The sequence below is a fragment of the Saccopteryx bilineata genome, chromosome 1, assembly GCF_036850765.1.
Source record: "Saccopteryx bilineata isolate mSacBil1 chromosome 1, mSacBil1_pri_phased_curated, whole genome shotgun sequence".
NCBI classification, from domain to species: Eukaryota; Metazoa; Chordata; class Mammalia; order Chiroptera; family Emballonuridae; genus Saccopteryx; species Saccopteryx bilineata.
Window position 1 is genome coordinate 114,091,543 of NC_089490.1, and position 13,380 is coordinate 114,104,922.

Sequence of the window (13,380 nt, forward strand, 5' to 3'; positions counted from 1 at the left end):
AGGCCAAGAGGACCACTGAAGTCCAGCCAGCCATGTAGCTAAGAACTTCTCTCCCTCGAGAGAAACTGCTTGTCTGCCATGCCCCTAGGAATTCTCCCCCTCTTGAATTCCTGTGATTCTCTCTGGCCAAGGCATTTGAGCTGTTAAGATGGCTTTTGAGGACAGAGGTCCCCACCATCTTCTCAGGTGGCTGGCAGTTGAATAAACCTCTTTCCTTGTCACTAGTACCTGTGTCATAAATATTGGCTTTTCGTATCACAGCAGGCAGCCAAACCTGCAGGTCATTTTAACTGGTTACAGGATCTTCAGACTAAAACTGTGACCTCAGATGGAGCCCCTGGCAAATTGCAACCCAATGGAGGGGTATTAAAATTCCCTTTCCTGTCTCTCTGCCCACCCTGTAATCTCCTGCTGGTGCCTTCCATTGGCTGAAACCAAGAAGCCAACGTGCAAGGGACATTTTCAAAAAGCCAGTCTCCTCGAGCCAGGACAAGGGTAGAGAAGGGTAGAAAGTGGGTCTGGAGAGACAAAGGGAGAACACCCACAAAAAATTCATTTCACAGTATTCATCTGCACATTAAAATATTTCTAACAGACCACTGGCAAAGAAATCTCCTCAGATTTGTTTTACTTACTGTTTTCTTGAGCTTTCTGCATCTGATCTTGAACAGTTGTATCTACTTCTAATTGCCACCAGATATGGCTTCTTAAAGCTCAAATCTGAGCAGGTTACTCTCCTACTTATAAATCTCAGTGGTTCCCATCATCCATAGAATGAATATCCCTCCTGTCCTTGCACCATAACTCAACCTCCAACAGACACAGATAGCACACTATCACTAACTCCTACCTGTCTCTCCAGCTTCTTCTCCCTCCCAAAAATGTATACTCCAGGCTCACTGATTCCACACTGCCCTTCCATCTGGAAGGCCCCCTCAATGATCCTGAGGCCTGCATTAATGTAATCAAGTGAGTCCTCTTCCAGAAAAACCCAAAAAACTTTGTGATGAAACAGAATGAATGACACCTATTTTTGTGCTCCTGCTGAACCTAAAGCCTACATCTGTAACAGCACTCATATAGCACACAGTGTTAACATATGCGCTGATAAAAATGTCCTCTCAATTAGGTTGAAGGATCTCCTGAGGTCAGGGGTCATGATAGAATATAGCTCTGTACCCTCGACACTCGGCACTTGGTACAATGACCAGCACACAGTAGGTGCCCAGCAAATATTTCTTTAATTAAATTCCTCCTCTGTGTAAGAAGCACAGGAGTGGTCAGCAATCAAGGTGGAATCTTTCTTCAAAGCCTAAGCCGAGAGGTAAGCATTCTGAAGACAAAATGCCTGCACCTTGGGTTCCTTGCCTTTGGTTTTATAATCTTGCTTATAGACACAGAGGCAACTGCTAAAAGACAAAGGATTGAGGTAAATGTCTCGATTCACAGGGAACTTATTTCTGAGTAACTTCTAACTACCTGTCTGCAAACACCAAACCAGAAATTATGGTAAGAACACCCCTCAAATAGGCAGAACACAGGTGCCCTGAAGGGAAATTGTTTTTACAATGTCTGCCTTTCTCTGAGTTTCTTGTACTAGGCTAATCGTAAAAACTTAGATTTTCTCAGGTAAATCTGTACCTTGAAACAAGCAGTCGTTAGGGTCAGACATTGGTCCATATTTTTTCAGATATTCTCTGGAAGTATGACTAGCTTATTACAGACACAATTCCAGACATGTTCAGAAGGGATAGGAGTTGCTGTTACCACCAGCTACAGTCCTACCGCAGTGCACAGTGACGGGCAAAGCACAGTCAGACAGAAATAGGGTGGAGGGAATGCTTAAATCCTAAATCTGCCCCTTACTGGCCGGTGACTTTGGCCAAGTTCCTCTATGCTTCTATGTTTGTTTCCCCATCTGCAGAACGAGACTAAGGCCTACCCCACATAGTTACTGTCAGAGTTAAATAACATCAAAAAAAAGATCATAAGATAGAACTCAATCAATTTTTGTTTCCCTTTTTGCTACCTCAATTATCTCCTCCTTCCAGAGGCTGCTTTCTAATTTTAAAAGAAGCAGGTGACTTCGATAGGTACAGTAAAGTACACTGGCTTGTTTGTTTAAAATTTTTAAAAAGACTTAATTTCAAAGCTTCCTTATGGCGATACTGTGACAGAAATAAAACTAGGCAGTTGTTGCTATGCAACATCAGTAGTTTGCTGAGGGACTAGATATATCTTCACTGTTACTTATATTTAGTTGAATTTTGAGCAACATTTTTCTGACTCCCCAGCGTTATCCTCTTCTTATTACGTAAGGGGAACTGTAGAAATAGGAAACTGGGAAGGAGGCGTTGCCCCAAGGGTCACCAGATAATGGCTGGTCAATAGCCACCTCAATTTTGTGTCCTCTTTTCATTCTCTGGGTTTTTTTCCTTAGTTGGTTTCGCTCCCCATTTTCCTCACTTTCATTAAAGAAGGTAATGTTTCTTTTAGCCCTTTTCTCGATAGCAGTTTTGGTTGAGTTCTGGACTTTGCTCTTTTAAAGCAATAAATATTAGAATTTATCTGAAAAATTATTCATAGCCAGTTAATCTAATAAATTTCTCTACTTTGATAAAAGACATATCAGAATTAATACAATGCCTTTCTAAAAATATTTAACTTTATGCTCTTGAATTACGCTTATCCTCACCCTGTGTGCCCGCGTGCAATCCTCATACTTCATATTTTCTTTCAAAAGAAAACTATGACAGATCTGCAGTAAAATTTCTAAATGCATCTTTTTTTTGGTGACAGAGACAGAGAGAGACGAACAGGGACAGACAGACAGGAAGTGAGAAAGATGAGAAGCATCAATTCTTTGTTGTGGCACCTTAGTTGTTCATTGATTGCTTTCTCATATGTGCCTTAACTGGGGGGCTACAGCAGAGCGAGTGACCCCTTGCTCAAGCCAGTGACCTTGGGCTCAAGCTGGTGAGCTTTGCTCAAACCTGATGAGCCCACACTCAAGCTGGCGACCTCGGGGTTTCTAACCTGGGGCCTCCGCATCCCAGTCCGACATTCTATCCACTGCGCCACCGCCTGGTTCAGACCCTAAATACATCTTGTTCCCAAGCCTTCCTTCCCATCACTGGCTCTCCCTGGTTTTCCATGTCCTCCTTCAAATCTTTTTTTTTTTTTTTTTGAGACTACGTTTATTAAAATGGGAGACAGTGAAAAAGGAAGGGCCTACAATAGAAGAAGCAACAGGAGAGAGGCTAGGTGGGGTGCTTTGGCTCACTGGCTAGTCAGAGGAAAGGGGGTCTTGGAGACAGGTTCAGGGGGTGAGCCCTGGACAAACTGCCCACTGCTCCCCTGGTTGCAAGTCTAGGGGGACCCTTACAGTTTATTTATTCATTTTAGAGATGGGAGAGAGAGAGAGAAGAAGCGGAGGAGCAGGAAGCATCAACTCTCATATGTGCCTTGACCAGGCAAGCCCAGGGTTTTGAACCAGCGACCTCAGCGTTCCAGGTCGATGCTTGATCCACTGCACCACTACCAGTCAGACTTGGGGGACCCTTACAGTTTAATAGATGCCCACTTCTGGGGGAAGAAAAAGGGCAGCAGAAAGGAGAGGCTCAGGCAGACTCCCAGGAGGGAGAGCATCCCTCCTTTGAGTCTTCAGTTCTCGATGACCCCACCATTTCTAAGCTACTTTCTAACTCCTCTGTTCCCACTCAAGATACAGAGAAGGGATAATTCATCATCAGTGTGAGGAAGAAGAGGTCAGAGGTGGTTTCACAGAGGTGGTTTTTGAACTGAATCTTAAAGGAAAAACACAAAAGTGGCAATTCGGCAGCAAGGAGGGAGAAGGGCACTCATGCAGCTGAAGCCACGACAAGCAGGTCACTGTGGTTATCGTGGCAGTGGCTGTGTGTATAAGAGTATAGGAGCATCATGACAGGATTTGTGTGTTGGAAAGATTTTCAGATTTTCACAACTGACCCTTTAAATATTAGGTGAAATGAGCAAATGTTGCATCTTTCCATGGGTGAAAGAACTATAAAAGCTAAGTAATACTTACAAAGTGGGGAGTATTTCAAGAAGACTTAGCTTGTGTCTGTTGAATTCTAAATAACAATGCTTACAGGTTAGGCTAAGACCAGAGGATGACATCAGCTTTTACTCTGTGGAAGCTCTTTGAAGCTCACCTAAGCTTCTAATGCCATTAAACCTTATAAAGTCTTATTTATAATACACTGAGTGACCTCCTGCCTAGACAGCCAGATAATAGCAATCACTAACACTTGTATAACTCTATATTCACAAAAGACTGTTACTCCACTTTCTGTTTTGTTTCCCACAATTGGTAGACCAGTGTTCTTTCTGTCTCCATTTTATAGATGAGACTGAGACTCAGAAAGATGAAGTGATTTGCTTAAGATAATAGTCAAGGAGAGAGCTGAGAATTGAACCTGGGTTCTTCTCACTCCACATTCTGATGTTCTTCCCATCCGCACCTTGCTAGTCGCTGCTGATCAGTAATCAGCCAGATCACCCTCACAGAGGTGAGGGGCCTTAATCTGCACCAAAAGCTGCCATGAGTTAACTGACGATTTTGGTCATGTTCTCATCCAATAGGAATAGTAATACCTGTTCACTGATTGTCGGGATGTTTTAAGTGTAAGTGCTAGACAAGCATAATGCTCATCTACATTTACTTAGTATAACAGCCTGATCCAAAAAAGCCTAGAAACCATCCATTTTTAGAGTTGATGACAAAATATTTTTCCCTTGAATCTGCTTTTGTCACATGGAAAAAGGAAAACAGAAATAGGTCGTATAGCTAATATGTTCCTCTTGCAGATTACTTTTGCAACTATAGTTACACATAAACCAGGCATTTAAAAAAAATCACTTTTAAACTAACAAAATAGTGGGCAAAGTCACTTCACCTTTTAGGACCTGCAAGGCCTTAGCTGGAAAATGGAGTTGGATCCGATGAACTCTAGGGTCATTTCCTGTTCTAATAAGATTGCATTATTATTCTATGTATAAATGAAGCAGGTTTGTCTAAGATCTGACTAGGGTCTTTTTGAGCCTCCAGAGGTAATTACTGGGAACATCATTTTTAAAGCCTACTTCTTGCTGTGAGCCTCACATTACTGCACCCCTCTCCCAACCTCAGCAACAAGAAACCTGAACTGCTGCACCAACAAACACAGCCATGAGAAGAAGACTACAGGCATAAGGTGAGCTCTTGGACAATGCAGCAGCATGAAGAATTCTCCTCTTTCTTCTTTTCCTGCAGCAGCTGCAAGGGAAGAGCACCCCTTTCCCCTACAAAAGAAAAAAAGACAAACAACCTAGTTTAAAGCAATGGGAAAGGATTTGAATAGATATTTCTCTGAAGAAGACATGCAAATGGCCAATAAGCATGTGAAAAGATGCTTCACATCATGAGTCATCAGGGAAATGTAAATCAAAACCACAATGAGATATGACTTTATACCTATTAGGATGCCTGTAATCACACATGTACACAACAAGACCCTTGTACACCCTTTCCCATCATTTGATGGAAAACAGTTTGGCAATCCCTCAAAAAGATAAACATAAAATCATGTAACCCAGCAATTTTACTACTAGATATATACCCAAAAGTATTGAAAACAGAAACTCAAACAGATGCCAATGTTCTTGGCGGCACTATTCACAACGGGCAATATGTATAAATAAGCAAAATGTGGTATATACGTACAATAGAATATATTGTCAGCCATAAAAGAGAATAAACCTCTGAGTACACACTACACCACGGATAAACCATGAAAACATCATGCTGACTAAAAAGAGTCAGACAAGAAGAACAAATATTGAATGATTTCACTTGTTTGAAATATCTAGAAGAGCAAATTCATAAAGGCACAAAGTAGACTAAGGTTACCAGAGACTGGGGGGGGGGGGGGGTCGGATGGGAGTTTTGTTTCAATGTGTACAGAGTTTCTATTTGGGTGATGAAAAAGTTTTGGAAATAGTAGCGATTGTTGCACAACATTTTAAACATAATTAATGCCACCAAATTAAACACGCAAAGGGGGTAAAAATGGCAAGATTTTGTGTATATTTTAGTGCCAAAAAAAAAAGGACAGAAGCCCTGGCCAGCTAGCTCAGTGGTAGAGTGTCAGCCCAGCATGTGGAAGTCCTGGGTACAATTCCTGAGCAGGGCACACAGGAAAAGTACCCATCTGCTTCTCCACCTTTCCCCTCTCTCCTTCCTCTCTGTCTCTCTCTTCCCCTCCCACAGCCAAGGCTCCATTGGAGCAAAGTTGGCCCGGGCGCTGAGGATGGCTCCATGGCCTCTGACTCAGGTGTTAGAATAGTTCCAGTTGCAACGAAGCAACATCGCAGATTGGCAGAACATCACCCCCTAGTGGGCATGCCGGTGGATCCCAGTTGGGCGCATGCAGGGGTCTGTCTCTCTGCCTCCCCGCTTCTCACTTCAGAAAAATACAAAAAAGAAAAAGAAAAAACAGAAGAGGGCAGAGCTTGCCCCAGTTGGAGATCTAAGACCTGCCCCCAGAGCGAGACAAAGCACATAGCAGGTTACAGGAGCAGAACCAGGTGTGGAGGAACAGATGGTCCCCTCAGTTTTCAGTTTCTCAAGCCATGCAGGAGACAGATTCTGCAACTGGCTGCAGACCCTGCATAGGGAGCCGTGAAAGGCAGAGACCATAAACCTTTCAAAGAATTAGTTATGCCAATGGTGGATACAGGATGAAGCCTGGTCAACAGAGCCTAAAGGAACCCCCACTGCTCTCACTGGACTTTCAAAAAACTGCCAAAGCAGTGGAAGTGGCCAAAAGGAAGGTAGGAAGATGTCACCATGTGTGTCCCTCATGCCATCCCTGACTCCGTCTCAGGGAGGCTGAGCAGGAGGAAAATGGGGGGAGAAGAAAGAACAAGTAATACCAGGTGCCCCTTCCCTCTGGACCCTGGAACTGCTACTCTAGCCTTAATGTGGGGGTAAGGGTTGGGGAGGAGAGCTTTGAATTAAATATAATATAGATGTTTTTAAATGAAGAGCCGGGGGCTCACAAATTGAAACAGGACTGTTCTGAACAGCCCAAAGTGACCAACAAAGTATAAGGAATGAGACTGAACTATCATTAAGGAAGCTGGCTCTTGGGAAGAAATGGTGATTTGGCAAAGTTGGTAGAAATTATTGGACAAATAAATCATATGTTTATTACAATTAATTGAGTCTATTTAATACACAAGTCACATATTGTGGGAGATGTTCGCCAGTGTCCCCCCGTATCCATTCTCCCTATTCCTCCGTGGTAAGAAGACTTGCAGTTCTAAGCTTAGCAAATTTGCTCTCCGAACAGAGATACGTTTCCTAATCCTCCACTGCAGCTTGGTTTGAACATGTGCCTACATTCTTGACCACAGAACAAACATGGAAATAAGTGGCAGTTTTTGGAGATCTCCCTTAAAAGGTCACTGTCTTCTATCCCTTGCTGTCCTTGTTCACTTTCTTCTTCAAGCATTTTTGTGATGTCAATTTGATGACTGGGGTGATAGCTAACCTTCTAGATCATGAGGCTAATGGCCACAAACTCAAGATTCTGGATTCCTGGGAACTTTGTGGAATACAACCACTACACCAGCCCTGGACAGCCTAGCATTTTATGGGAGGGGAGGTATATTTTTTAAGCCACTGTTATTTTAGGCCTCTGTAACTCACAGCTGAACCTAATTTTATATGAAACATCTGTAAAATACCACAAAAATTATCTCTAAGTACAAATGTAGAAAAAATAAGAACTATATGCACCTCTCTACCTTGATTTAATCAAATCAACATAGATACTAAAAAAATAATAATAATAATTTATGGAAACCTTATACAAGGAATTTTACCAAGAGCTTCATAAACTGTGACTTAGGATATGAAACACCTTCAAGGTCACATGGTATCTGCAGAGCCATGACAAAAACCCAGTCTGACCTAAGAGCCTTGCTCCCTACTGGCCTCTAAGTTCCTCTGGCAAAGATCTATTTTTGTGGAGATCTGGGATAGATTGAACTACAAGAAAATTTCTTAAAATCTTGATAATGTATAAAAAAGGGATTTGTTGATGTCAGGTATAGATAATATTTGGCAATTAATAAGATGACAAAAATTTGTGGAATTGTTATCTTGGCTACTATTATAGTTTTACAATACTGTTGTTAAAATAAAATGTAAATAATTAATTCTCAATTTGTGTATAAATTGAGTAATGCCCTAGTTATAATGTGAACCTAAATATATGTTGGAAAACAGCCACAAAAAGATGTATAACATTGAAAAATGTTGTGACAACAAACCTATAATTCTGGCCTATTAAAGCACATAGTTGCTATTTGTGATAAATCCAATAAGGCAGATTATCTGAGCTTATTTGTATTGTTACTTTAAAAAAGAGAATTGCTCTGAGAATGTATTCAAGAAAAGGTTTTTAAATTTAAATACCTTTTTATAAAAAAGCTAAAATAAACATAAAATCTGAATACTAAAATAACACAGTTACCTTTGGTAAACAAATTAATTTGCATACACTGATTAAATATGTTTGAGAGAGTGTGATTCTAATAACTGGCATTGCTTCAGAAAATGGAATTTATGAATAGTCATCAGAGAACTAATAATCCCTATACTGAGTCCATGCACATCTACATATTGTAGATGTTTATTAAATATTTGCTAAATGAAAGAATAGATGGATCAAGATGGATTGATAGGGGTTGAATGATTAAATGGGTGGAAGTTAAATAAATGAGTATGAATTTATTGCCAGTTTCTTTGCCAGTTTCAAGCAATTTCTCTCACTTGACCCTAAAAAGCGTGTATGAGCAAGATGGCTGAAAAGACACCACTCCCTTGTATCCTGCCCCCTCCACAACAATTTGGCATACATCCATGTGCCAAAATGGCTCTGTGGGAGCCGTGGAATCCAACACCATACACCAAAGGACTCTGGAGGAGTCACAGCCACCCATGTATCAGGTAATAAGCACATATGCCCTGGCTGTGGACCCTGTGGTGAGCCAGCACTGGCCCCAGCCCCTCTTTTTTTTTTTTTCTTTTTCTTTTTTTTATTTACTCATTTAGAGAGGAGAGGAAGAGACAGAGAGAGAGAGAGAGAGAGAGAGGAGAGACAGAGAGAGAGAAGGGGGGAGGAGCTGGAAGCATCAACTCCCATATATGCCTTGACCAGGCAAGCCCAGGGTTTCGAACTGGCAACCTCAGCATTTCCAGGTTGAAGCTTTATCCACTGCACCACCACAGGTCAGGCCCCAGCCCCTCTTGACCACAGTCTTAGACAATCACCCACAGATGAGAGAGCCCTTGTGGCAGCTGAAATATGCATTGGAGAAATGCCAATGCACTATTGGAGCAAAAATAAAAAGAAATACAAGTTTGGATGCATTGGAGAGGGTAAGAGGACATTTTGACTTGGCTCAAATCTGCTGTCTCCACAGCTCAATGCCAGGAGAAAACCTTAGTACCCTTCTGTGGGGGAAAGAGTGTGTGGATGAGCATCTGGCTTCCCCACATGTGCAAGACTCTGGCAAAGAGGCCCATTTCTCTCTTGCCACCCTAAAGACTACTGAGATGTGACCTCGTGACGGGAAGAGAGTCAGGCAAGAATCCAGCAGGGCATTAAGGAGATGAGAATTCCAATAACAGTGCCACGGACTCAACAAGAAGCCTATGCATGAGCCACAGGGGCACTCTGCCCATGGGTCACCCCAATTGGCCACTGGGTGCCCCCCCAAGACTCTACACACCTCACACACACACACACACCCAACCTATGGTTGGATCCCTGTGCACACTCCTGATGGCAGCAAAAGTGAGCTTTGCAGACATTTAGTAAGCACACACAGTCAACATGAATCTGTGGGCCCCTGAGAAACCAAAAGGAACACTGTCAAGTCAACAACCTAACTTTACCCCTCAAGGAACCAGAAGAACAACAAACCAGGACCAAAGTTATCAAAAGGAATAAAATAACAAAGATTAAAGGAGAAAGAAATTATACCAAGAACAGAAAAAAAATAGAAATTATCAAGGAAAGAAATAACCAATTTTCTAAAAAATATATTTTTTTAATGACAAACCTAAGAGAAAAAGAGAGAAGCCCTGGCCAGATAGTTCAGTTGGTTAGAGCAGTGGTCCTCAACCTTTTTTGGGCCACGGACCAGTTTAATGTCAGAAAATATTTTCACGAACAGGTCTTGAGGGTAGGACGGATAAATGTATCACGTGACCAAGACAAGCGTCAAGAGTGAGTCTTAGATGGATGTAACAGAGGGAATCTGGTCATTTTTTAAAAATAAAACATTGTTCAGACTTAAATATAAATAAAACAGAATAATGTAAGTTATTTATTCTTTCTCTGCAGACAGGTACCAAATGGCCCACAGACTGGTACTGGTCCGCGGCCCGGGGGTTGGGGACCACTGGGTTAGAGCACTATCCTAAAGCACAGAGGTTCCCGGTTTGATCCCCAGTCAGAGCACTTACAGGAACAGATCAATGTTCCTCTCTCTCTCTCTCTCTCTCTTTCTCTCTCTCTCCTCTCTCTCTCCCCCTTTCTCACTCTCTAAAATCAATAAAATAAACATTTTAAAAAGAGAGAGAGAGAAGACTCAAAAAATAAAATAAAAAATGAGGGAGGAAACCTTACAAATGATACCACAGAAATACAAAGGGTGATAAGAGATTATTATGAGCAATTATTATATCAACAAATTGGATAACCTAAAAGAAATTATAAATTTCTAGAAAAAGATAACCTACTAAGACTAAATTTTGAAAAATATAGATAGAAAATTGGCACAGACTTATAATTACTAAGGAGACTGAATCAGTAAGCAAAAACTTTCCAACAAAAAATAGCCTACCTATGAGCTACAGAGACGGTGAATTCTGCCAAATGTTTGGAGAAGAATTAATGTCAATCTTTCTCAAACATTTTGAAAAAATGAAGAGAAGGGAAAACTCCAGACTCATTTCACAAGGCCAGCATTACCCTGGTACCAAAAGCCAGACATGAGCACTACAAGAAAAGAAAACTACAGGCCAAAATCCCTGATGGATATCTTTATTTACTTTTTTTTTTTAGATTTTTATTTATTCATTTTTATTAGAGAGAGAAGGGGGGAGAGAGAGAGAGAGAGAACAGGGGGAGGAGCAGGAAGCATCAACTCCCATATGTGCCTTGACCAGGCAAGACCAGGGTTTTGAACCGGTGACCTCAGCATTCCAGGTCAACGCTTTATCCACTACGCCACCACAGGTCAGGCCCTGATGGATATCTTTATCATGAAAAATCTGCAACAAAATATTATCTAACTGAATTTAACAGCATGTTAAAAGGATCACATACTGGGATCAAGTGGGATTTATCACTGTGATGCAAGGATGGTTCAACATACACAAATCAATAAATGTGATAAATCACAGTGATAGAATAAAAAAGAAAAATCATATGATCATCTTAGTAGATTCAGAAGTAGCACTTGGCAAAATACAACATCTCTTCATGATAAAAATGATCAACAATTTAGGTGTAGAAGAACATACTTTAACATAATAAAGGCCATATGTGGCAATTAGCATATATTCAATGGTGAAAGGTTGAAAGCTTTTCTGCTAATATCAGGAATAAGAAAGGATGATTGATTACTGTCACCACTTTTATTCAACATAGTACTAGGAGTCCTAGCCAGAGCAATCAGCCAGAAAAAGAAATAAAAGCCATCGAAATTGGAAAGAAAAAAAGTAAAAGTGTCTCACTTACAGATGATATGACCTTATATATAGAAAAACTTAATGGCTCCACTAAAAAACTTTTAGAGTTAACATATTCATAACTATTAGGGACTACTAATCACTCCTTTAATTTCACCACTCTCCTGACTTCTGGAACATCACATATATCTAGTTTTTTTCTTCTATTTCTGATACCTCTCATTCTTCTTACCTGATTCCAACTTATTAAGTATAAACATTCCTTGGGATATTTTTTTTCTTAGCTTTTTTTATCATCCACATTCTCTAACTACACAATAATCATTCTTCAAAATTTTAAATCTCCCATATCTTTGGAACAGATAATACAAACCTATGGTATCAATCAATATAGTATAGTACTTGGTCCTGTCTGAGTAGGTCAGTTGGTTGTAATGTCATCTCAACATGCCAGGGTTGTGGGTTCAATCCCCAGTCAGGGCATCTATGAGGAGCAACCAATAAATGCATAAATAAGTGGAACAACAAATCAGTGTTTCTCTCTCTCTTTTCTTCTCTATCTAAAATTAATAAATTTAAATGTTTTTAATTTAATGTAACTTCTAATTTTCTTAACATTTTCTTTTCTCTACCTTACTTATTATAAGAATATAATATATAATATATACAATATGTGTCAATTGACTGTTTATGCTATTGAGAAAGCTTATGGTCAAGAGTAGGCTATTAATAGTTAAGTTTTGGAGAAGTCAAAAGTTACACGGATTTTTTTACTGTGTGGTGGATTGGTGACTATCTGTAAAATGAGATAGTCTAAACATATTATCTTTAGGGATCTTCCAGAAATAATATTTGATGCTTCTATACTTTACATGAAAAGCACATGCATTTGCTAAGTCCTTGTACCAAAACAAATCTTGAATCTTATGATTTTAATCATAATATGGAATGATAAGGTTAGAAACAATGCTTTATAGAATTCTTGATTTATTATATATTTATATAAAAAATTTTGTATAATTACCCAGAATAGCATTGCCTACTCACCAATATTTCAGAGGCAGAAGAGATGAGTAGATTGCTTTTCTTTCTTTTTTTTCTTTTTTTTTAAAGACTTTATTTATTCAATTCTTTTTTTAGAGAGGAGAGAAAGAGAGAGGGAGGGAGAGAGAGAGAGAGAGAGAGTGAAGGGGGAGGAGCAGGAAGCATCAACTCCCATATGTGCCTTGACTGGGCAAGCCCAGGGTTTCAAACCAGCGACCTCAGTGTTCCAGGTCGATGCTTTAACCCACTGTGCCACCACAGGTCAGGCTAGATTGCTTTTCTTGAAGTTGAAATGAACAGCTCTGACTCACAGCAAATACAGCTGAAGAAACACCATTTTCCCTTCAAGTCTAGCAGAGAATTATTTGTTTACTTGGGATAGTTAACTTTGTCAACTGAGCTAGGGCACAGTACCCAAATATTTGGCCAAACAGGTCCAGATGTTGGTGGATTAACATTTAAGCTTTGAGAAAGCAGATTATTCTCCATAATGTGGATGGGCCTCATCCAATCAGTGGAAGGCCCTAAGAAAAAGACTGAGGACC

The 13,380-nt window shown here is 40.4% G+C and overlaps 1 long non-coding RNA gene across 1 annotated transcript in view; it reads right to left on the minus strand.

The window, feature by feature from the left end:
• Positions 1-13,098, minus strand: part of LOC136320059 (uncharacterized) — a 64,151-nt gene extending 51,053 nt beyond the window's left edge. The window contains exons 1-2 of the long non-coding RNA XR_010728257.1: positions 12,839-13,098; positions 12,165-12,275 (exon numbers count right to left, since the gene is read on the minus strand). This is a non-coding gene — a long non-coding RNA (uncharacterized lncRNA). The remainder of the gene's footprint in view (positions 1-12,164; positions 12,276-12,838) is intronic.
• Positions 13,099-13,380: the final 282 nt, after the last annotated feature.